We start from the raw sequence: 25,860 nt of genomic DNA, 5'->3' as shown, positions 1-25,860 counted from the left end.
TTCCATAGACGTTCAGTGGTCATTGTTCAATAAACAACTTAGTGCCTCAGAAACAAAATATAATTTAAGTTTTACTCTGAAGTCAGAATAATTTTCCAGTGGAATGCTTACAGTCCATTTTGGCCTCATATCTGCCCAAGTCCCCTCTACCTTTCTGGAGTTTTCCCCATATCATCACAAATAACTACGAGAAAGTTACTGCATAAATTAGGCTAAAAGAATGTTACCATCTTTTTTGCACATGGTAATAACTTAAACGGGAAACAAGAATCATCAAAAGTGTCATAGGTCAAAAGGTTGATTTCTTTTGATTTTTAAAATAGTAATATGCATAGCTAATTAAATTAGAGACAATTTCCCCTTTTAATTTGACCACAGGACCTACAATCTAAATGCAGCCTAATGAGAGAAGAAGAAACATGTGATTTGTCCAGTTGGCTAGAACTCACATTATTCATTCACACTTTCATTCACGTATTGAGTGCTTACTAGATACTGTTTAAGCAAAGGGAAACACAGTACTTGCCTTAAGAGTTATAAAGGAGGAAGGCAAGTAAATCAGTGACATAGTCTAATGTGCTGAGTGTGCACAAAATGCAATGGGATTAGAAATCAGAAGTATTTAAAATTAGGTGGTTAATGATAGTAAAAAATTACTATATCCCAAGTTCTTATATTCTAGGCACTGTTCTGAGGGCTCGCATATACTAATTCTTTGAATGTTCCTGACAATCCTACAGGTCAGCACTTTATTATTATCATTTTTTTCTGGTAAGGAAACAAGGCATAGAGGTTAATTGTTCAAGGTCACAGAGCTAAGAAGTGGCAGAGCAGATTTGACACCTGGCTATTTGGTTTCAGGTCTGAGTTCTTGATCACTAAGCTATATTGTCCCCGTATAAAGAAGACTCCCACAGAAGGCAATTAATTCTTCATCTGAGATTTGAAAAATCAATCAGGAAAGGTTAGTTGGATGAAGGATGGGAAGGGCAATCAAGAGAGTGGAAGCAGCATGGATGAACAGGACATAGTAGCATATATTTTGAGCCACTATGGTGTTAATGGGGGAAATACATGGCAATAAGACTCAAAAACAAGGTGGATATCCAGATTGTGAAAGCCTTTGTGCATTAAATGAGAAGTATGGAGTTCTAACTGAAAAGCTGCGGGTACCCCGTTAATGATTGTGAGGGGGACGACAGATGACATAACCAGATTTACATATCAGAAAGGACCCTTGTAGCAGCTGTGTGAAGGACAGACCAGTTGGAAGATGTGTTAGAAGATAACTGCAATGTCAAGGTGAGAGGTGTTCAGAGCCTTACATTTTGACTGTGGTCATGGAAATGAAGAGAAGAGGGCTAGATCCAGCTTGTACTTACTTGTGAAAGTCAATCATTAAATTTTCAGGTATTTTGCAAGCTGTTGTTAAACAGCAAGCAAGTTGTTAAACAGTACCATCACTAAAAATTAAATTATATACACTTATAATCAAATTAATCAGTTTAAAACAAAGGAAATAAATTCTGAAAACTCAACATTTTAAAATTATTTTACTGTACCTACTCTCTTGAGGCTATTTATGCATATTGTATCTGTAGGTGGAAATACTATATAATAGTGTGCTACTGTGCACTTATTCCCAGCTTTGTCCAGTAGTGGCATGACGTTGGTAGTATGATAAAGCCACTGTGGGCGAATTTATACCATGTAAATCACCAAATGCTACCAAAAGTTTCCCTCCTCCTTTTCAGAGAGCCAGTCGTTAAATATTTACTAGCAAACTCTTGAGTAGTTCTAAGAAATATTAAAAGGAAAAATAGATGCAACTTACATAGTCATTAGGAAAGTGAGACTCTTGGGTAATCACATTTCTAATTTGGACAGTTGGGTAAATGGTGATGTTAATCACCAAGATAAGGGATTATAGGAAAAAGATCCAGTTTTAGAAGTATGAGTTTAGTTTTAAACTTGTGGAATTTGAGGTAGAAATGTTTAACAGACATTTGAATAAATGGGTCAGGGACTAAACATAGAATTTGGGGCTACAGGTATATTTTGGATGCTATTACCTTGAGGAATATTGCAGTGAGTTAGACCAGAGGGCTGGAGCTAGAACCCTAGCCAGTGAATACCTTTTTAGGTGCCATCAGAGGATGGGAGGAGCTAATTAAAGGAGAGAATGGAGGAAAAGCTGGAGAGAGTCATATGAGACAAAGGAAGTATTCAATATCAAGTTTAAACAAGGCCAAACAATTACACATTGACTTTAGAGATCCAGAGGTTATTGGAGAGTTTAGGTGAGTAGTTTTAGTGCAGTAGACTTGGTGCAAGCCAGTCTGCAGTGACTGGGGAGTAAATAGGATGAAATGAAGACAGTGCATATAGACCACTCTTTCAAGATGATTGGCTATGAAAGGAAGGAGAGTAAGATGGTAGCTAAAAGGGACTATCTGCTCAAAGGAAAATTTTATTCGCTTTTAAACATGAGTGGCCCAATACTTTCTGGCTGTAAGGAAAGCATGACTAAAGAAGGAGACATTAAAGATAGAGGGGAAGAGCAGAGATGTGGTAAACATTATGGCCCCTGTGAACCACAACCCTTGGGCTTTATGCCCTTGTGACTTTGGCCTTGACCTTGTGACTCGACTTTGGCTTATGGGACATTAGAAAGCATGATGCAAGCAGAGGCTTGATAAACTTGCACATTGGAGTTTGTCCTCTTGCAGAAGTCAGTTCCATGCTATCAAAAAGCTCAGACTGAATGAGGAGAGGCCACATGGAGAGAGCTCTGGAGGATAAGAGAACTTCTTGGATAGTCCCATCTCGGCTGAGCTATTTAGCTCACTGGGGCTACATGAGCAACTCCAGACAACATCAGCAGAAGACACACTCAGTTGAACCCAGTTCAAATTTCAGTCATTAGCAATTGGAAGGTTGTGATGTAAAGATATTTAACTACGGGATGGATTTTTATGCAGCAATAGATAACTGAAACAGGAAAAACCAGACAAGCTGCCTGAAGCATTAGTGATCAGGAAAGCAATATTGTACAGTGAGTAAAAGCATGGGCTCTGAAATAGAAGGTCTTACTGGGCTCTAATACATAATTTGTATGGGCTTTTCTTTTAGTTTTTTGGGGCCTCAGTTCCTAGTAAAATGGCAGTAAAGGTTAAATGAGATGGTGCAATCTCGATAAGCCCTTGATAAATAATTGCTAGTCTAATATTAAAGCATGGGTGGAAAGTTTAGCTTTGAAGAGAAGGAGGGATTCTTTAGTTTTGAAGACAAAAGGGAAGAAAGCTTAACTGTAAGGATGTGTTGAGGCAGAGCCCCCAGGAATATCGATTCATTAAGGTGGACTTAGTCTACTCTTCCTTGTATTTATATGGCATTTCACATTTTATAAAGTGTTTTACCATACACTGTCTCATTTGATCCAATGAAGAAAAGAAGGTAGATAATATTTAAATATAAAGAAAAAGAAGCTTGAAGAATCTAAACTATTTGTCCAAATGTGCAAAATCTAAGAGGTGACATATGACTGTGATTCAGGGCTTCTGACTCCAACCCAGTGTTCTCACAACGTGGTCTAATGGAAGAGGCTATGGACTAGAAGCCAGAAGCTTTGGGCCTGACTATGTCAAGTACTAAATGCTGTTGTGAGCAAATCACTTAATTTCTCCAAACTTCGTCTATGGAGTGGGAAAACAATTCCTTCCAATGTTACAGGGAGTCACTAAGGTGGAGAAGCTCTTTATGAACTCTTAAGTATCATAGCATATAAGATGTTATTTCCATTGCTCTGCCTACTGCTTCTCATCAGTGTTATTAAAGGCAAATATAACATTCTTAAGTGTGATATAAGGAAATAAATTTTTAGTATTCTCTTACTTTTTTGCCAGGTCTCTTCTCCCCCCTTCCTCACTTTTCTTCCCTCTTGATGATTTCAAGATGCCCTGGAGTCCAAGTTCCAAAACATTTTTCCAATTAGGTTACCCATTCAAAATAAATCCACCTGTCCTATATTCTGTACATTTAGATTAAATTTCTGCATGCATCTAACGCATGCTTAGGAGATAGGAATATTCCTGAATTAATGTCTTTTGAATGTCTTAAGAGATGTTTTCTCATTGATCTTAATCCATAGGGTCTACTGGAATGTGGAGAATCTTGGCATAGATATAGGGAGATATTTTATGGCATAGAACAAGTATAGATTTTGTAATATCACCTTAAGTGGACAGTTGTGTAGGCTTTTTGAGGCAATAATAGGTTGTGATTTTAAGTCACTTAATTTTGGAATGGATTGTTATGCAGCAAAAGATAACTGAAGGTCAAATCCAACTTTCTTCTGGTTATTTTTGGTGTTCCAGGATAGAACTTTTTTTTTTTTAAGGAATTTCGTGTTTATGTTCATCTTGAATTCAAAAACAAAATTCAAGACACAATATGTTCATCTCATCTAGAGTGATCCAAGTAGAAAACAGCCTTGAGTTTTGGGTAATAAAGAAGATGTCTGCATTGTGTTTTATAAGATAGACCCTTGTAGGACAGTCCAGTATATAGGATTCTGAAGGCCTTGAGTTCTTCTATTGCATTCCCACTTTGTCCTTCAGGCCAGCCACTTAGCATTTTTGTTTCACTGAACTAATTGCATTTATCATACAAAGATCAAAATAATTTCATGGTCTTTTAGCTTCTTATTTTAAGACCTGAACAAATGTGTTGATTTTTGTAAATAAGACAGAGTGGAGAACTTTCCTGGGAAATAGGAGATGTTTTGAAAACAACTGTCATATGGGAAGGCTTAATTAGCTGATGCTTGCAAAGTACTTAGGAAATGAAGTATGTATGATGAATACTATTTTTTCTTGGATAAGTGCCTCCTTATTTGGAGGCATTCAAGTTTGGTGCGTGCTATCTACAAAATGCAGATTGTTATTTTTTCAGAAAGAGCAAATAAAACTCTAGATGAAAAATGCAGAAATGAGGCAAACTTTTGAATGCACAGAGTTATTCTTGAAGACTTAAATATGTGTTGTTGATGTGAAGTTAGAGAAATATTATTTTGCCTCAACATATGAGCTTATTCAAAGGCACCAACAGAGTTGAAAGAACCCTTGGTGTGGAATTGGAAGATCTAAGCTCCAGACTTGAACTGCTATTTGCCAGGTAAGAAACTTTGGTCAAGTCACTGGTTTCTTTATCTACAAAACAGCAAAAGTATTAGTGCCTTTCCCATCTATCTCTTAGGATAGTTTTGAGACCCAGATAGGATTATACAGTCAGTAATTTCACCAACTCTAAAGATGAAATGAAAGATATCATATTACTTTCATATCCTCATATGGCAGAAAACTGTTTAATAACCCTAATAATCAATAATTCACAGAGGCTTTAATCTATCACTTTATGCAGAGTCCCTAAGTTATTTCTTTCTTTCCTTTGCATGCCTGTTTGTTTTCATGGATCATGTGATGGCTGGAGGGGAACTTCAAGGAGAACCTTTTTCATTTGTTAGGCACAGCGGACCTCATTACCAAACTTTCAGGAAAACATCATCTGGAATTTTAAAAGATGACACCGTGACTACATTTTAAAGGCATGGCCTCTTTTGGGAAACCCAGGATTTGAAATTTCAAATGCCTAGAGTCCTTCTGGTTCACGAACCATTAAAACAAATATCTACACGAAACATCTGCCATGGCAGAGATGGTCTAAGAACCAAACACCTATTAATGCCAACGCTATTCTAACTCACATGGTTGAACTTTCTTGAGACAAATTCTTAACGGCTTTCATTTTAGTATATATAAACATCGTGGTAAAATAAAGATGGCTGCAAATTCTTTGCTACTCTTTCCATTGAGAGGTGGAGTCTAATTCTCCTCCCCTTGAATGTGTACTGGCTTAGTGACTTGACAAATTGACTGAGGCAGAAGTGAGGTTCTAGAATTTCAGAAGTTAGGTTATAAGAAACCTTGCAGCTTTCACTTGGCTCTCTTGAAACATTCATTTGGTAGTCCAGAGTCACTTCTAAAGGACTGCATGCTACAAATGACACTTTCTACAACACTCTCCAGTGATCCCAGCTCTCTCCAAGGCACCGGACATGAGTGTGGAGTCCTCTTGATCCCTATAGACCAGTTCTTCTATCAGGCAAATGTCCTGTGAGTAAGTTGTCTGAATTCCTGGCCCACAGAATCTTGAGACATTCTAAAATGGCTGTTTTTTTAAGTCATTAAGTTTGTAAGCAGCAATAGATAATTGGAATAAGCATCAAATATTTTGAGTAAAATATATTCATAAGTAGTAGAATCACTTATGTTCATCAAAGTATCATTTTATTGAAAAAGTAGGCTTTTGTCATTGACTATTTAATAGTAGCTAATATAGAGCTTATATTTATTGAGATTTTACTGTATGCCAGGTACTGTGCTAAGCCCGTCATCTATGTACCACCCGTTCTTTCCCATCTGTGACCTCAACTTCCATATAATAGAAGTAATCATCCGATGAGAGCTTCCTGAACATTCCTCTTTGCTATTATGCCTCATTCTGAATAAAGAGCATGGAAGCCAAAGGATACAAGAATTTCAAAAATAAAAAATAAAAAAAAAAAAAGAATTTCAAAAGAAAGGGGGAGTTCTCAGTATTAGAGCTGTTTTGAGGTCAAGGGAAATGATGACTACACTATTCACTAAAATGTGCATGTGGGTTTTGTGTGAGTGTGCTGTAGGGTTGAGAGGAAAAGAAATATTAAAAAAGATTCCAAATGGCAAGTGGGTTAAAAGCAAAGTAAGAGAGTTTTGGTGGTAAAAAGAATAAAAGATACAGAGCAATGATTTGAGGGCCAGAGGTGGATTTTTTTTTTTTCTTATGGTCAATAAGATTAAATTCTATTGGGATGAAGTAAACATACATAAAAAAGGAAACAAATTACATTTTGGCAGTTGTGTGTTTCATAAAATGACAAAAATCTATTAAAATCATAATGTAAAATATAATAGAAGAGGAAATAAAGATTATACAATGTGAAGAAGCCAACCTAGGTATTTGAATAAATAAATGGAAGATGATATAAATATATCGGTAGATATTAGATAGGTAGCTTAGATAGATGGTAAGTGGATAGATACAGATGGTAGATAAATTTTGAGAGTCTCGCTCACTGAGGCCAGGTGATTGATATTATCCAGCATTACTTCTCTGAATAGCTTTCCCTGGGATGTGTCTAGTAGGTCCCTTTCTTCCTGGGTGAAGTCAACAGCCACATCTTTGAAGGTCACTAACTTCTGGGATTGCATTGTTAATACTTCAGCAGGCATCTATCTTCCTCTGGATTTTTACTCACAACCAAATAGAAGGTGAGCAAAGCTGATATTTTTCTTTCTTCAATTCAGTGCTTGTGGAGTCATTCTCCAGTCTCTGGCATCTGCCAGAGTACCAGCAGAGGTTTTTTGCAGGAGCTGTCTTCTGTTACTGTATTCCACAGGTGGATTTTTTGAAGCATGGGGGAAATATCTAAATTTGATTGAGGACTTTTTTTTTCAATGATCATTTACTGGGCATCTATTATGCCCAGGCCATGCTTCAATCAATTCAGCAGTTGAAAATGAATTCTACTCTTGCAGTCAAAGATATATCAATAAGAGAGCACATTTACTATTGATTCAAATAGTCCTCACCACAACCCTATTATTACTAAAGTTTACCAAGAAACATCACCATAATACAAATGGATTAATAGAGGCATGAAATAATTAGGTAACTTGCCCAAGCTTACACAGCCTGTTAGTTGCTGATTCAGGATTTGCACTCAGGTTCCAGAATCAAAATGCTTAACCATCACATGAAGGATCTTTTAATGTTCTTTGTTAACCTTTAGTAATCTACTCATCTAATCCTTTCAAGAAACACTCTATGGAGCTGAAATATATCACTATGTAGTTTCCCTGTCTCCAGCCTCATCGCCTTCCAGTCTGTACTGCAAGCTCAAGCCAAAACTAATGAGAGTAAAAAGTATGGCATTGTTACTCCTTTGCTTAAAATCCTTCAGTGGTTCTCCATTACTTCCCAGGAAGAAATGCAAACTGCTTAAAGACATATGAGGATCTTCAAGATTGGAAACCTGCTTACCTCTTTGGCAACATATCTTACAATTTCCACTTTCCAATTCTACATTCCTAATATATTTAGCTTTTTTAGCTTCTAAAACATTACAAAATCTATTTCCTCTGAACATTTGCATATGTCACTCCTGATGGCAATATTATTTCCCTTTGCAATTCACCCTCCTTTAACCTAATTCCTATTTATCTTTTAGGTTTCAACTTCAACATCACTTGTTCAGAGAAGGCCTCTCTGATCCCCATGCCCTCTAAACAAACACTGCTAGGTGCTCCTGCTATGTGTTTCAATTAGAGCTCCATTATTTTTTCCCTTCATTGAACCTGTTAGAAGGTAGAGTAACATCTAGCTTAATGACTATAGCTCCTTGAGGATGGACTAGTTACAATGTCTCATGTATCTCTACTGCTTACATAGCACAGTACCTATCTTTGAGTAGAGCAATCCATACACATTTGTGAGTGAAGGAATGAACATGATTCTTACTCCAATCCACCCATTTTTCATTTAAAGCTGATTTCTACATTTTAAAAGTCTTTATTTTCCAGAAAGAATAATCTTTCATTCTTTAATATTTCTTCATTATACTTATTTCCTAGTCCCTCCTCATCTTTGTGGCTTTTCAGAGACATTCTCAAGCATGCGCTCTCTCTCTAACTGAGGAAATAATAGCATACTCTCCCCTTTCTATAGTGTATAATTGAAGGGTTACTTGAATTATATTTGGAGGATCCCCACAGGTTTTCTTAGGCAAGGTTGTGAGGTAGCCATGTTAATACATCTTCATCATTCTTTTCAGAGTTCCTCATCTTATTGTGTGTCTCATTTCAGAACTCCCCTTAAGATGGATTCATGGCAGCAATTCTCCGTGTTCTTTTCCTAAGGAATTTGCCAGCCATTAAGAAAGTCTTCTCTCTCTCTCTCTCTCTCTCTCTCTCTCTCTCTCTCTCTCACACACACACACACACACACCCTGTCCTCCCAACATGGTATAGTGGGAGGGTTTATTTGGGCCAGTTGACTTTTTCTTTGCTCAAGCCATATTATAACATCTGTCCTTCTATCTCCTCTTTCTCTGTGAATGCCAGGGTTTTCTCACTTATTTACATATATTTTTTCTTTTTTTCTGCATATTCTTTGGGAAATAGATATTTGAGCGTGGCCAGAGGTGGATGTGCCACAGAGCTAAGAAGCATAAGCTTCAGGGCTTCTCATTTGCCTAGTCTTCTCACAAAGCCTTGGATCTAATTTAATTTTGTTTTCCTGTTTTTAAAAAAGGTCCCACACATTGCATAAACTCCTGACTTAACAAATCTGGAGTCTACTTCTGATTATCGTTCACCCTTGTGATGTGAACTTTTGTGATGTGATGTTGTAGCAGGACTTAATATCTGAATGAGTTGCTTCATGGTGTTAATAGTAGGCTAATTCCTATTTAAAACCTAGGCCCTGAAAAGCTTGATTATTCCTTTCCTTTTCTGCCTTAACTGTCATCTCTATCCCTTAATTTATCTCTTCTCTACTTTCCTGGAATCTCTTTCCTCTTAATGCTAGGTTCTTGGCTTTCTCCCCTGACTGCTCTTATTTGAATTCCCCTCATTAAACTCTAACAGCATAATACGAGACCTCTGTGGATTCAAAAGCAATTGTCTCCACTACTTTGCTAATAGAGTAAGTCAGTTGTTCTGCTAGTTGGGAGCGGAATTTCAAGGGCTGTCAGCTCTGTGGATTGACCAAGAATTAGTCAATTGTGTAGTTCTCTTCCAAGAGTAAGAAAAACAGCAAATAATACCTAGAAAGGGTTCCAAGTAGCCTCATTCTCAGGGTGTTGGGACCTGCTTGGGAACAATGTATGCTTTGCTCAGCATTTATTTCTTGTGTGAACCACCAATGAAAGCACTCACGACAAGAGGAAGCCCCTTCAGCATTCAGCACATATTTGTAGTTCTCATGTACCTCGGTGAGGGCCAACAACACTTTTAATCGGGAGAATGATTGCTTGCCCAATAGTGCGATGTTACTCATTATCTGCCTTTCTCTGAGACAAACAGATAAAACAAACCCTACTAGATTTTATGGCTGGGGCCTGAGGAGTTTCTGGAAAAAAGGGCGAGAAATCTAAGCTTATTTATGCCTTCAGAGGGGAAGCTGGGGAGATTCGCTAAAGTTGGGAGAGGCATAGCTTGTTGATGGCACTTAACTCTGGGTAGAGATTTATTCCTCTGGGTATCTAGATATCTTTGATTTGCTCTTCCAGATCCACTCCACATCCAGTCTCTATCCTTCTCCACCCTAAGGTTTGCCTCAGAGGGTGACTTGTATGCTTTTCATTAATGGGGTCCCTTGCTCAATGGCTTCTGTTGGGTTTGGCTAATGGGAGCACTAGCACAAGAGGGGAGATTTGAAGGAATGAGAGTTAGATCAGAGCATAGATTTTCTCAGGCTCCTCCCTGTGACTGTGTTCTCTACTGAAGGTCATAGCCCCAGGCAGTCAAACTTGCTGCATCAGTCTTAGCTCTTAGTAGCCTGCTTGCACTCTCCCCTGTAGTTTCCCTACATCCTGTCCACCTTGGTAGATCATTCCTTAATTACACTCTCCTCAAATTCCAAGTTTGAGTTTCCTGCCTGGATCTGTCAGTTCCTTGCTGGGATAATGACTGATATATAACCATTGCTTCCATATTTAGGATTCATGAATTTGAATATTTTCTGGTCACCTGCCAACATAACTGCCTCTTGTTCCCTAGTGCTGCCCTATTTTGACTTTTTATAGGTGCTTCAGCCGGTGCATACTTTTCTTTCAAATGGAGCACAACAGTCCTTGTCCTTGGGGAAAATCAGAAGCATTAAGGTATTTGGATGTGATTAGCATCCAGCAAAGGTTATTTTATGGATAAAATTACAAGAGTTGAAAGTTATGAAATGAAAGCTTTAGAAAGAAATATGGATTACTAGTCCTGGAAGCATTTTGTGTCAAAAAATGGCATATACATTTTCACTGTACAGTGTTCTCCCATTTTTCTAATGCAATTCTTGAATGTTATGACACCAGAATTAATCTGGGATCTTGGGAAGTAAATTAGTCCTCCTGTTCTTTCCTTTTCCATTCCAATCTTTTCCCACACCTAAGGAAACTAATTCATTAACTCAACTCAGTCTACCGAATAATTTTTTTCTTTTTCATTTTTTAAAATTAGAGAAGTTGTGGTTTACAGAAAAATCATGCATAATATAGAGTTCTCTATGTCTTGCTTTAGTGTGGTACATTTGTTACAAGTGATGAAAGCACGTTCTACTGAACATTTTAAACATTGTGCTAAAGCACTGTTTTTGTGGTGGTTACTCCCAAAACACATAGAAATTTGCCTCATCAAGAGTAGTCTAATTAGCTGAGTTGAAATGAAACTGTATTTTGGATGAGTAATACATACAAGTGAATCAATTGTAATTTCTTTTGGACAATAAATAATTTTTATTGCATGGTAGTAAAATATACTCCAAGGCAATGGGTCCTTAAGGATATTTGTCTCTAAAGTTCCAGTGCAAAGTCCTTCAGGTAGTGGATGGAAAAAGCAGTACGTGTAATAACTAACCATTGTTTGGGCACTGGATTGGGTAGGGAACATAGGACATTCGTTGGAATGAAACCTGCTGACTGGTCTCTGTCTTTTGGTATTCTGAAATTTCTGCAGCTGGTCTAAAGTTTGGCCATTAGGCCATTAGGCATGAACTTCACCATTAGGAGTGCACTTACACAAACAAACAATATATTTTGGATACTGTGGTTCACTTTGAACTTTTACTTGTAGTTGGTTTCTTTTCAGTTTCTCTAGCATTTTCTAGAAATTTAAATTAAAGTTCGATTGGTATAGATTTTTGCATTGATTTTTTTCAGTTCTTATATTTTTTTAGAACATTTATTTAGAATTAAGCTAAATTTTATTTTTGAAGTTCTGTGTATTGCCTTGCTACTTAAGTCTACTTCAGATAACTATTGATCTCCACTGGGCACTTCTTACCTGGCTCTTCCTCTTCCCTCTTCCTTTCTTTCCCCCGGATCATTAGTTAAAGAGTTGTCTGACTTCTGAACTAGAGTGCAAACACAGCCATCCTTACCTCTGAAGGGAGGAAGAGGCTTGGATTCTATTCTTTTCCATCTCTAACATGGTCTTCACCCATGACTCCTTGGAAATTTTAGTTTAAAATTTTAGTGCTTAGTCTTTCTAATTGAATATTCCTCGTATTTCTTTGAATTCCTGAGACAGCTGGGCCCCCAGCTTGTTGACTCAATTGCTGGCAGCCTCAGCCAAATTTATAAGTTCTCCTCCTTCCACTCTAGGTTGAAGAAACGTCAGTGCTTTTGGTTTTTCAATAGCAGATAATAACTGCTTTATCTGTTCATCTTCTCTTGCCTAAAGTCAAACAAACTGAGAAAGATATACCATGTATCCTGGAAAAAGGAAATGTTTGCATCCACTGCTGTTATTCTATTTTACTTAATACTTTTAGCATTTCATTTCCTGGAGTATGAACATCCACATTTCCAAATAAGGCCAGGTATCTTCTCCTGTATTTGTTTATATCAGAGGAAGCCTGCAGACTGCTATTTTTAGTAATTAGTATAACTTTGGAAAAATTCCCTTTCTGGGAAATGTAGTAAGCAAAGAAAGCACTTACTACAGGTACTTCATAGTCAGACTCAAACAGTACATTCTCCTTTGTGATTGTCAAAATCTTTGCTATCAGAGGACAAATCTGTTAGCCATATTTTAGCCAACATGTGCATGTCATTACCTGATTCTGAGTTAGCAATGATGCTTTAGGGCTTTTAAAATTGTAATGAGTCTCTGGGGAGAGCTCTATAGCTTGGTGCTAAAATAATCTGAAGGATTAAAAAGACACTTTTCTATTTTGAGTTGTTTGCTGATTCACCATCTGACATCAAAGTGTCTGGTCCTGTGAGTGCATCTGATAAGATCAGACTTGATGATATAGACTTTTCTGGAGCACTGACCTTCAAATGCCCTCATCCTTCCTAAATGAACCTGCTGCCATGGGATCCAAGCCACGGGTTGACATGGTACATGCCTATGGGGGCTTCAAATCTAAACAGAATTCAACAGGGACATTAAAGATATACATTAAATATTAATCAAACAAAGGGTAAATACATTAAGTGGTCAGGGAAGTGGACATTATGAGGAGTTGCTTGGGATTTATATCTCACACTGCTTCTCTCCTTCCTCTCAGAAAAGCTGGCCTTTCTGTTTCTCAACTAGGTCATTATTCCAGGGTCTTGGCACACACTGTTCCTGCTCTCAGAATTCTCTTGCCAGCCCCCAGCTCCTCCTCCATCACTACCCAACACACACACACACAGACACACACACAGAGTTAACCTCTATTCAGCCTTTGTATTAAGAATCATATTCTTGAGAAAGCCTTCACTGACCTTGAATGTAAGCTCCTTATATACTCCCTTAAGACAAAGTTTCTTTGCCCTCTCAACACTCATTTCGGCATACAATTATATATAATATATGCTTAAATATAAGGGAATACTTTTCAACCCCAAATTGTTCTGTAAAAAAAGGGATTTGCCTTATATTGAATTATTCCAAAATTTCTTATATTAAAGGGTACTTCCTGAGTTATTCCATTTTGAATGACAAAGTACCATTACTGGAAAACAGAAAAGATTGCATGTAATGCTTTTATTCTTAGGGAGACCACCTTGACAGGTTGGATAAAAAAAAGGATATAAAGATATTTAAAGAAGGTTTAAAAATTATTCTTGAGGCTATAACTTCATTATTGCAGGTGCTGGAATTACACAATTTTACAAAACCACACTTTATAGGTTCAGGTGGTTTAAAATTAAGCCCTTTAAAGAACACTGAGAAAAACCGTAGAGTAAGTAATTAATATGTAGAGATCATCATCATAGAATGAGTAATTAGGCCACAGGCTCAAATTTGCAGCATCAGTAGGTTTAAAAAGTTGTGTTATAAACAACTAGGAAGGCTGGATGATGCCCTAGTATATATATTTGCAGAGGGGATTCAGCGAAGACAGACACTAATACTATGGACACAAATGAAAGACTTTAATATAATTGTTTCATGAAATGAGAGTAAGGAAAAAAGTAATATTTATAAGTATAAAATATTTAGAATGAAATGAAATTATTTTAAATATGTATGTATGGCAATGGATCAAATATCCTAAGTAGACAGTACAATATCTTATCCATTTGTACTTTTATGTGGGTCACAAAACAGCTGGGGTTCTTTGTAGTCAAGGTCACCTTCTGTTTGGGTGTATATACAGTTTTCATTAATGTGATAATTTGATTAATGACTGTCTCCTTGATGCATGGAAAGCTTTAAGAGTACAGGCCTTCTCTATCTTTGCTCCCTGCAATACCACTGGCTTTTAGTGTGGCAAAGAACACTGAACACATTAATTGCTTGAGACATGAGATAAAACTTGACATATTGACGTAATTGCATGACCTGGAAAACATGGGAGAAACTAAAACAGAAACTTTCATAAAAAGCATTTCAATGAAAAAATAAGATGTTCTAATGCCTTTTTGCTCTAGTGTTAATCAAGATGAGAAGAGCCTGTTTTTACCCTTTATAAATGTGAAAAAAGTCAACTCAATTTCTTTTTTCTTCTTCTTTAGAAAGTCAGTGTTTGGAGTTCATGCCATGAGAACTCTGAGGGCAGTATTCATTATACTTTCCTCATTGCGTGATTTCAAGTTCGCAAAGGCCATTTCTATCAGAGTCAAACTCATAAAAGCGAACTGATTAGTTCTGTGAAGATCAAAAAAGTAGAATAATTACTAGTCACTGAGCATTTACTAAATGATAGAACTTCTGTAAGCTCTGCGCTCTACAACCATCATTTCAGTTGATCTTCATGACAACCGTACGAATGAGCTGTTATCCCCACTTTGTAAGTGCTGAAATTGAGGCTTCAGTGAGTGCAGTGGCCAACCTTCACTGCAGGCCAGTTACTCTGATAAGCACCTTACATGCACATCTCATTCAATTCTCCCTACAATAATAATATGGCTATTATTATCTCTATTTTAAAGATGAGAAGATGGAGGCACAGAGTGGATAACATTATTTTAAAAATGTGAATGCCAGGATTTGAGTCTGGGCAGCCTGACCCAGAATGCATCTGGATAGCCTCTGTGCTACAGTGCATTATGAAGATGGCAGGAGGCCATGAGAACTTGGAAAATGGATTTGCTGCGGGGTGTGCAGAAGGCGTTTTAAAGTGGAGTGTTTATATTTCTCTTTCTTTTCCTTCCCAGTCGTTTTCCCCCTGCAGTCCACAGTGAAATTGCCACCATTTTCATAGCTTTCTGGTTCATTTTCTAAACACCTAGTCACTGCATTTTTAAAGGAAACATTTATCTACTGCAACTGGTGTACATAAATTGGTTGCATAATAGGAAGAAAACAAGCCAGTGCTGGAGACTTTATTTCTAAAGAAGGATTTTAAAGCAGACGAAGAGTTATTTCACAGTGTGTCATGAAACTTGAGTCTCTCTATACTCTTTCATTGCTATGACGACAGGCAGCTCCTGCTACATGCAGCCAGAAAAAGCAGCTGACATTTCAATACTAGAAACAGGGGAGATGTTTATAGAAACAAAAAAATTCCAAAAAACGGAAAAAAAAAAAAAAAAGACCCCAAACAAAACCCTTTTGTTTGAATTGCAGTGAGAGAGGAAAAAAAAACCTCCCCCTAGAGCAAGTCAAACCCATATTCTTCCTTTAGAAATGTCCAAGTAGGCCAATAAAACAGAATCCACTGCACAGTAGCATTTCTTCTTGCTCTGCTTAATGGTAATCCGAAACAGAAAACTCTTTGGTTTCATTTGACTTGGCCATTAAGACGCTGCTAATTGATGAAGCGGTAAAGATGCTGTAATAAATACCTCATGTTGAAGGCTCCAGAGAAATACAATGCCAGATTTATTCTGCATTTCTTTGGATTAAAAAGAAAAGGACAATTCAAGAAATATTCACTTTTTGATCTCCAAGTTAACTCCAGTAAATTTTTCCAAGAGCATAACTGATACCTCTTCTCACGGATTCATGAGGTTTCTTTTAAGCAATAAAGAAAATTTCTCTCCCACTTATGGAGTGTCCACTATTCTGCCAGTTGCTGTACTTGGCATTTAATAAACAACCTATTTAATTCCTACAGCAAACCCATTTGTGGGTATTATTATGTCTATTTTGCTTAATAGATGGGTAAACTGAGTCCTGAAGGTATGAAGTGTGTGTCAGACTCTGAACCCCATGCTCTGTCCACTCTTTCATGCTAACTCTGAGGCATAGACCTGGTACTGACATTTCATTACCTGAAAAAATGCATATGTACAAGAAATAAACCATGAGGGAAAAACCTAGAGTAAGTTCCCTTTTTACAGACTTCCAGTAGGAATATGTAAATTGACCAGCACTTTAATATTAATATTAGCTATGATTAAGCACTTACTATATACCAGGGATAGCTGCTTTTTTCACTTAGTTCTTACAAGAACTCTTCGAGGTACCTGCAGTTCCACAAAGGAGAGGTTTGAGACAAAATAGTTTAAGCCCGAAGTCACAGAACTGTTAGTGGTGAAGCCGGGATATAAACCAGGTCTATATGTTTCCAGAGCCCATGGTCTTGCTCACTTTATTACACCATCTCCCTATCTTTGGAGCAGTCACTCAAGACTGCACATTCTGTTTTCCAGAGTTCTGCCCATCTTGTGATGTCCCAGACAGAAGTCAGCTAGGTTCAGGTAGTATTGCCATTGCAAACTCGGCCTTTGGTAAAAATGCCCCATAAGCCCTTAAGAACCAGGCTACAGCCTGGTTGGACCTCTCTGGGCAGCCAGGCCTACCAGGGAAGTTCTCCTGGATTTGTGGGGGTCTGCTGCTTCTCTCCTGAAGGTGGTTCCGAGGGATATGTGAAGGCAAAGTGCACCTCAAGTCTTACAGCAACAGTTGCTTACGTTCTTGGTAGAAAAAGGTTCCCCACATGTTCTGGAAGTTTTGTTATATTTAACTAAATAGTAATGTTCCTGTACTGTTATAATCAACTTAGTAAAATATAATAAATAGTTAAGAGGAAATGAAATAAATAATATTTTGGAGTTGCACAGTTGTATCACTATTCATCTCACTGCTGTCACCACTATTTGTTATTTTTACTTAGTCTGTGAAACTGTACTCTAAGAGAGGCTATTGGGGATCAAATCTCAAAGGATCTGGAAAGGAAACACCAATACTCTAATTGCTAAAAGACAATTCTCTGAAAGAAAAAGACAAGGTTCATTAGTAACATGTACTTTTCTTTTTAAAAAATGTGGAAAGCAGCATTAGTTGATTGGGTGATGCGTTAATGAAAAAGACTACTCTGCTTTGCTAGATCTTATTGAATGGAAAGGTATGTATATGTGTGTTTATTTAATATTTAACAATAATCATAACCATCGAGGTTTAACTGTGAAATAAAAAAGCTGGTACCCATGAGAAAGGGGAACATTTTAAAAAGATTCCTGCTGAGTGGGACTGAATGAACCTTCAGTGCCCTTAGGCCCTGGGTCAGAGAAGAGCTCAGATACAATGCCAAGGTGACACATTTCACCTATTTGGCAAATTAAAGGGAATATAAAAGAGATACTCTTTCCGCTTTGTGTACAGTCTCAGTGATATTGATTTGAGCTGAAACCATGGCTTTCTCTTGCAGGGTAAGCTTTTAATACCTAGGAGGAATGACTGAGCAAGACTTGCATTATTATTTTATTTTATGAGAAATTATACCTTGTAATAAAATAGCATGATCTCTTTAGCACTTCAGTTCCCCTCCTCATTTTTTTGCTTCTTTTAATAAGACACATTAGGAATTGGGAAATTTTATGTATGTGTGTTGCGCATCTTAATAAGTGAGAGGAGACATGAAACAATTAGTCCCAAAGCTATAAAGGGTCATGATAATATTTGCAATAGTTTAAAAATAATCAAACAAGAATATATTATTATTGGGATTTTCTTTTTGGAAAAGCAAATGTTCAGTTCTACCACGCTGTTTTGTATAGACTGGAACAATGGTGATGATTGAATACATTCAGGTAAGCTAAGCATGTGAAACTTACAAGTTCCTTTGATTCAAAATATATTTTAAACTACTTTCCTTATGGTATATTTCAGATATTTAGTAAAGTATTTTTATAAAACTGTTCATGATTCAGGCTTCACCAAGTGCAGAATGCTACTCTGGCTAACAACAATTCTACATTTGTGATCTTATCTATAATAAAACTACCATCATTTATTAGTACTCACTATTTTACTCTTGGAGGAGAAAAGAGGAAATGAGCACAAATGTTAAAAGTTCCCTATTAGCTAGCTTTTCTGTAAATTGTGCAAACGTTTTTTGGTTAATAAATAGCTGTGTATTATTTAGGCAAAAATATCAGACAGCTTTATCAGAGCATACAAATCAGTTTAACAAATACAATTAGATATTACAGTAAATAGATTAAAATTTACCTTCAGGTAGGTGACTGGATCTGGAACCTGAGTAGAAAATTGAAGTTGAATCCCGTTTTTGCACACAGCCAGGAAAGAGGTTTGACAAATACACAAGAGAACCTCCTCAACTCCCTTCTTTAGCTCTGCGTCTTTGCTCAGAAACACACGGAAGTCTATTGGAGTTGAAATTCTGCTGCTATCAAGTAGTCAGGATCTGAAGTGACAGGCGAGAATTTGGAGTTGGCAGCTGGGAATTTCAGAGGCTGGCAGCGGGGAATTTCAGACTGTCATCATGTTTGCTGCAGATCCCTGCATTTCTCTAGCAATCTGGCATCTCACTCTAAGGGAGCAATGAGCTTTCCAGGCAGTGCAAACCAAAAGGGAAAGAACTAAATCCTCTAGTGAGCTCTTCAAGCTCTTGTTCTCAGAGGCACATAACTTGGCCAGAAGATAAGCACTTAGCTGTTTATGAATTTTTTCCCCTTTCCTAAACAACTCTAAAAAGATTTTACAATTAAGATCCCTTTCAAGGTGATTTTATTTTTAGAATTTGAAAAGAAACTGCATCCTGCTTCTTCCTTAAGGAAATTGGGAGGAGGGGGTAAAGAAGGGAAGAATTATTGCAGCAGATACGGTTTTTCAGCTACTGCATTGTTCTCATGAAAACAGTCTGAATTTGAATAAAAGCAAAGTACTTCAGACACGTTAGCCTTTCTTTGAATGAGCTTCAGAAATGTCTGCAGCATCACCCCTTTATATTGCAGAGCACTTGAATGCTGATTCGCAAATGCTGCAGATTATAGGGGGTTCTCCCCCCACAGAGCTCCCTACTATAATTTGATGTATAATGGTTAGTCTATAAAAACTTTCCCCATGACATAGACTGGAGATTTGTGTTTATTCTTGGCTTAGCATTCTGGTTATTTGTATACATGTCTAATCTCTTCTACGGCTACTGCTATGTTTATTGCATGTTTTTATATGTCAAATGCTGTGCTAACAGTTTTTTTATGCAAAAATTCAGTTGATCTTCACAAGTCTATATGGGCTCATTTCTATATTGCTATTTGAGCAGCTATGTTTTAAGTAACTACGTTTTGAGTGGCTGCTAGGCTTTGGCAGCTAGGAAGCTTGGGTTTGCATCCCAGCTTTACCACTTCTTTAACTGTATGACCTTGGATAAATTCTGCAACTTCTCTAATACATCAAAGCCCTTAACTCTAAGATGGGGATACAAACATGCAGACGATAATGGTATCTATCTCATGTGATTGTTCTAAGTTTTAAATAAGTTAATACATGTAAAGTACATATAACATATGCCACATAGTAGACATCCAATAAATGTTAGCCATTATGGTTTGCATATAAGGAAACTGAACCTTGGTGAGGCTGAGTAATTTACCCAGGGTCTCCAGGCTCAGAAGTGGTAGAAGGGGCTTTGAACCAGGACTTTGGCTGATTGCCAAGCATGTGTTATTCAACCTCTAGGTAACAATATCTCCTAATTAGCAAGCTCTAAGTTCTTTAAGCCCCCTGTATTTTCCACATTCCTAGCACAGCACTTTGCATACTGTAAGTGATCCATTAACACCAAATTAACGCATAAAATTTAATTTATTTAGATATTCTAAATTCATGATGAAGTCAGGCCAAGAGCAAAACAAATAGATAAAATAAAAAAAACAAATAAACCATGAACCCACCTAGATCTCTAGGCACGTATGCTCTCAAACAGTTCTCTGAAAGTATTTTAGAAACACTGCTCTATTTATTTTCAGGACACCCCAAGAGAAAGGTAACAAGAATTATCTCTGTTTTGCAGTTGGGAAAATTTGGGAGCAGAGGAAACTGGGCAATTTGCCTCGGAACTGAAAACAAGTCAGCGGTGCAGCTGGGAACCAACTGCCTCACGTCTCAAAAATCAGGATTACTTGCTCCAAATCGCCTTTCCAGGGACAGGATGGAAGGATACAACATCCTTTTGCCTCAGACAATGGATATTTCTCTTTGGTCAAGGTCTAGGATATGAGCAATCTCCTCAGAGAAAGGAAAAAAGAAGCGAGCTGTGTTAAGCATTGCTTCTCCTCTGCTTCCGCGGGCCTCCTGGTCTTAGCTGTTGGACGGAGCAGGCACTGGCTCCCCAGCAGCCTCCTGAGGGGTGTGGGAAGGGTGCGACTGTGGCAGCGGACAGGCGGAAGCCTCATTTCTGAAGATTTTGGCCTGGTTAATTAAGGAACGTTTCCTTGGGACTCAAAATATTACCTTCTTACTCTAACAAGCATTCCCCGTTTACTTGAGAAAGCTTTATGAGACTGATTTCGAGTAATTATATCAATTCAGTGGGACTGTAGAGGAAGTTTACCTAGAGGACTAGGAAAGAAAGATTTGACAAACTGAAATTTTTTTTCTAATACTGAAATTGATGTTTTATGTTTCTGTGAAATGATCAAAATAAATTTTCTTATCGAAATCTGTGTTAACACAATAATTTGGTTAAAGCCAACTGGTTTCATCCCTTACATGTAAATACCTACCTACAAAGTTCATTTGTAGGTGGCAAAGCTTGAGAATTTTGACTCTCAGTTTTATAGGCTGTCTTCCCTAAGAGTTATTAATCTATAGTATGGTTTAAAAATCCCCTATACTTCTTATTAACTAGATAAGAGAGAAAAATGATTTTTGAAAATAAAAGGACCTTGCATTCACAATGTCTTTTAAGTATGGCTTTATTTGGGAAATGTTTGTTGGCAGATGTCCAAACTCTTTGTTCTGAAGCAGTCATTTCTAAAATAGTTTATATTTCATAAAGCTGAGAACAATAAACCTATGACAATATCCACCTAACAGATGGAGCTGTAGATCAGATTTGGAAACGTATACCATGCCTAAACATGAAGGGAAAATTTTAACAGATAAAGAACTTTTTTGTGTATGTGTATTGACCAACCTAACTTCAAATAGAGTATATTTTTCACACTTTAGTGTTAGGATCCCATTTGGGAATCTGATGAAAGCTGTGGGAAAAATTTTGAAGTCCATCCCCCAACCTCACTTAGGGAATCTATGAGAGTAAGAACCTCTGATGTAGATGAAGAACTAGAGAACACATAATGGACCTCTTTGTTCTACACAGCACAAATCTCTGGGTGATATGTGAGAAATATGTCCATCCCTGCCTAGCAGGTGTTTAAGAGACAAGCACTCATTGTCGGAAGGTGACACAATTCCCTTGGGGTACTGCAGAACTCCAGGCAGGAAGTGAGTATAGATGTAGGAAGTGGAATCAGTGTGCCGGTAGCTACCTTGTCCAGGAGCTGGCCTGTAGGACCCTCCTCCTTGCTTACCGAGGTCTTTTAGACCTTGATACTTGGTCCAGTCTCTGTGGGTCTTGCTTCTGGAACCTATACTCCATTCTCAGTTCTTGTTTAGTGACTGATTTCTGCCTCTGCAATCTCCCTCCCCCCACTGCCCAATCTACCATCACATCCTGGCACTGAACCATTTCATGGTACTAGCCTGACCTCTCAGCTCTGTCTTGGTTATCAACTTTTGATTGCTCTCTGGGTTATTTTCTGACCACTGTTTGTCCTTGCAGGATTTTGCTCTAGACATTCTTCTACAGCCCAGACCTTCTATGGACTTAGTCATACTGTCTACTAGTTTTTGTTTTTTTTAAATACACTTTTTAAAAGATACTTAGATTATAGAAATGTTACATAAAAAATTATGGGAGATTCCCATATGCCCCACTCCCTATCCCTCACACATTTTCCCGCATTAACAACATCCTTCATTTGTGTGGTATATTTGTTAAAATTGATAAACATATTTTGGAGCATTGCCACTAAGCATGGATTTACATTATAGTTTACACTCTTTTTGGCACAATTTTGTAAATTGTAACAAGATATATAATGGCCTGTATCATTGCAATGTCATTCAGGATAATTCCTAAGTCCCAAAAATGCCCACATATGTATACCTATTTTTTCCTCTCCCTCCCTTAGAACCTCCAGTAGCTACTGCCTTCACATCAATGATAACAGTTCTTCCATTGCTAGAATCACAGTAACTCTATAGTAGAATAACAGTAAGTCTACTCTAGTCTATTTTTCATTTCCCTTTCCTGTGGATTCTGGGATGGTGATGCCCACTCTGCCTCTAACTGAGAGGGGCTTAGATCCCATGGGGCAGGTGGGTGGGACTATCTTGCTTGCAGACTCTGTTCTTTGGGATGGTTGTTGTCCATCATCATCTCCTTGTTAGTTGTCCTAGGTGAGTCCAATGAACTGGACAGTCAGTGTTGCAATGATGTTGAGATTCAGGGCCCAATTGGCATGTGAGAAACTCGAAGATTTAAGTCTCCTGGACATAGACCTATCAACTCTAGTACTAACTATAGTTTTGAGCAGAAGGGGTCAAAAAGCCATGTGTAGGGAAACCATAACTAAGTCCAACTCTGGGGAGCATAAATTCCAAATTAGGGCCTACTGGCAGGGTGCCAAACTCCTGGGCCGTGTGCCCTGACTATATTTGACTCACAGGAAGCAATTACCAACTAAGAGAGTAGCAAAATGTCTAATATATTTTGCAAAATATAATGCGACTGATGCAGTTAACTTCTATTTTTCTAGTAATAACCTTAAAAGGAAAAGCAATGAAAATAAAATGAGAAAAATAGGTTGTGGGTTGGTTAATTTTGAAAGTTGGGCTAAGGAGCTTGGGCTTTATACATTAGGTAAAAGGGAGCTCTAGAATGTTTTCCCACCACAGGGTTAGGAAGAATTGGAAGAAAAGAGTAAATTGCTGTACCAATCAGGATAGGCTAGGTTATGTCTTAGTCATCAAATATTAGGGACTTACAACAACAAAGCCTTATTTTTCATTCATTCTAAATGTTCTTTGCGGGTCTGTTACAATTCTGCTCCATGTTGTCTCCAGTCTGGAATCCAGGCTAACTGAGCAGTTTTCTTAGCAGAATAAAAAGATAGAGCAAACAACACCTAGTTCTTAGAGCTTCTGCCTGGGTGTGATATACTCACTTCTGTCCATATTTAATTGTTTAAAACAAGCCGCATGGCCATGCCTGAATTCAATGTGGTGGGGAGGTATAATCATCCCACAGAGAGAGAAACCACTGGTAAGAGAATCAGAAAATAGATTTTAATCAGGAATGGAATGATGGGATAGCCTGTTGAAAAATGTGTCAGGAAATGTGAAGGAAATAAGAAGAGAAGATAAAAAGGCAGAAGGAAAGTTAAAAGAGGTGGGGAAAAAAGAGATAAATGAAGGAAGAGAGAAGAGAGTAGGATATAAATAAGGGACAGTTCAACAGAAGATAGAAATAAATAATTGAGAGAGCTGGGACAGAAATATATGGGGTTACATTCTCTTAGAGCAATACCAAATGTATGTTCCTATACCATTGTAAGAGGTGGACTGCAGATGTAACTCTATTCTAGTTGGCCAAAGGAAAGAGGAAAATATGATTAGTGGTAGATACCAAAATGTCCCACAGTGTAAAATAAATTCCAGGGAAAGCATGTAATACACTATGTAAAGCAGCAGATGATGGCCCGACAGCATCTTTGCACTATCAAGTTTCTTATGGCTATTTCTTACAACACCCTTCAGTAGGTAAGTGATAGAATAAGGCTAAATTGCAATTCAATGAGAGAACTTCTCTGAGACTCAAACAAATGATCTGTGATAATTTGTTTTTTATTCTTCCATCAGATGTTGACATTAGCAAACCTCCAAAAATGTAATTGGTATTTGTGATTAAATTCTGATCTCTGTTCTGTGTTTCTAGTTGGAGCCTAGTTTTTTGCACTATGCATAAATATGGACAAGTCTGAAGGATGATGGGTTGGCCTTTTAGGAGCAGCCGAGACCTTCCTTGGCAAGACTCATTCTAAGAGAACAGGAAGCTAGGCAGGCAAGATTAGCTCAATAATGTAGCTGTCGGAGTGATGAAATTGTTTATTTTCCTTAGATTTAACCCTAGCCCAACCCTCAGTGAACTCCATTGTATCCCAGAAAGAGGACACTCTGGGTTTAAATGGAATGAACTACTTTAATTAAATCTCTTGAAAACACTGATAGTTATGTGAGACAATATAACAAAAAGCACAGCAGGTTCAGTGCAAAGATGAGTCCAGAGCACATGAATCACTTTGGCATTTCAGTGGCTCCAGCTATTGGCAACGGTACACAGTGGAGACTCTTGGTGTGGTGGCAGTAGTGGTGTTGACGGGAAGAAGTGCTCAGGAGAGACAGTAGTGCCTGGTGAAGTGGGTGTAGCCAACAATGGCCATGTACCCAGTAGAGGGGCCGTGTCTGGCAAACATAGTGGAAGGGGATGATGCCTGTTGAGATGTGACCCAATCATAGGCTTCCAAGCAGGATCAACTACATGTTGTCTCTTTCAAAGGAGCCAACACGAGAGGTCTCAAAATGGGAGGCATCATGTGGTAATTGGGAATCTGGATACAATGAGACATCTCTGAGGACATCCATAAAATAATGATTGAGTGTAATTTTGAGGTGGAAGGCTGAGTTTCAAAGAAGTAAAGTTGAGAGTCAAAGAGGTAAGGCTGTGGTGGCCTGAGGAAGGAAACAGATGTTAATTTTTTTTTTCTTCTGGAATTGTTTAAAATAACCCCTTGCTTAACCAAACTCCACAATTGCTTTGATGTGGTTTAGTTCATGCTGCTATTTTGCACCTGTGTGTGACTAGATTTTCATGTAACAGTTGAGTTCTAAATGCTTTTTTATAATTCCCTAAATCCTTCATCACAATAGTGAGAAATCATATTCTTTTTATCCTCTAAGAAATTTTAATCACTGTTAAAGATTCCAAAGGTCCTAGCCTGATGGCATTTGGCTATGAACATGGACTGTCAAACTCACTGCTGAGGCACAAGACTCGTGTCTGAGTTCCAGCCCCAAGAGTTACAAGTATGTACATAATCCAGTGCTTTGATTCAGAATCATTAAATCCTAAATTGAAGGACAGTTGAAGTTAAAGTTCAGTACCCATACTTTTCTTGTCCCTCAATCCTTTGTACCTACTTCTTGTATACTGGGTGTGCCAGATTATCAAAGGACATCATCTAGGCCTGATGACATATAGGTATTCACTGATGCCAATTAAACTGCTAGAATTAAA

The 25,860-nt window shown here is 37.8% G+C and overlaps 1 protein-coding gene across 2 annotated transcripts in view; it reads right to left on the bottom strand.

The window, feature by feature from the left end:
* Nucleotides 1-19,803, bottom strand: part of SPARCL1 (SPARC like 1) — a 49,634-nt gene extending 29,831 nt beyond the window's left edge. Inside the window, exon 1 of one of the 2 annotated variants that reach the window (XM_004463926.5) lies at nt 18,705-19,803. The gene's annotated coding sequence lies outside the window, so the exon portion shown is untranslated. The remainder of the gene's footprint in view (nt 1-18,704) is intronic. The other variant, XM_004463927.4, reaches the window with a different exon arrangement.
* Nucleotides 19,804-25,860: the final 6,057 nt, after the last annotated feature.

The sequence above is a fragment of the Dasypus novemcinctus genome, chromosome 1, assembly GCF_030445035.2.
Source record: "Dasypus novemcinctus isolate mDasNov1 chromosome 1, mDasNov1.1.hap2, whole genome shotgun sequence".
NCBI lineage: Eukaryota > Metazoa > Chordata > Mammalia > Cingulata > Dasypodidae > Dasypus > Dasypus novemcinctus.
This window is presented reverse-complemented; position numbering and strand designations above follow the sequence as displayed.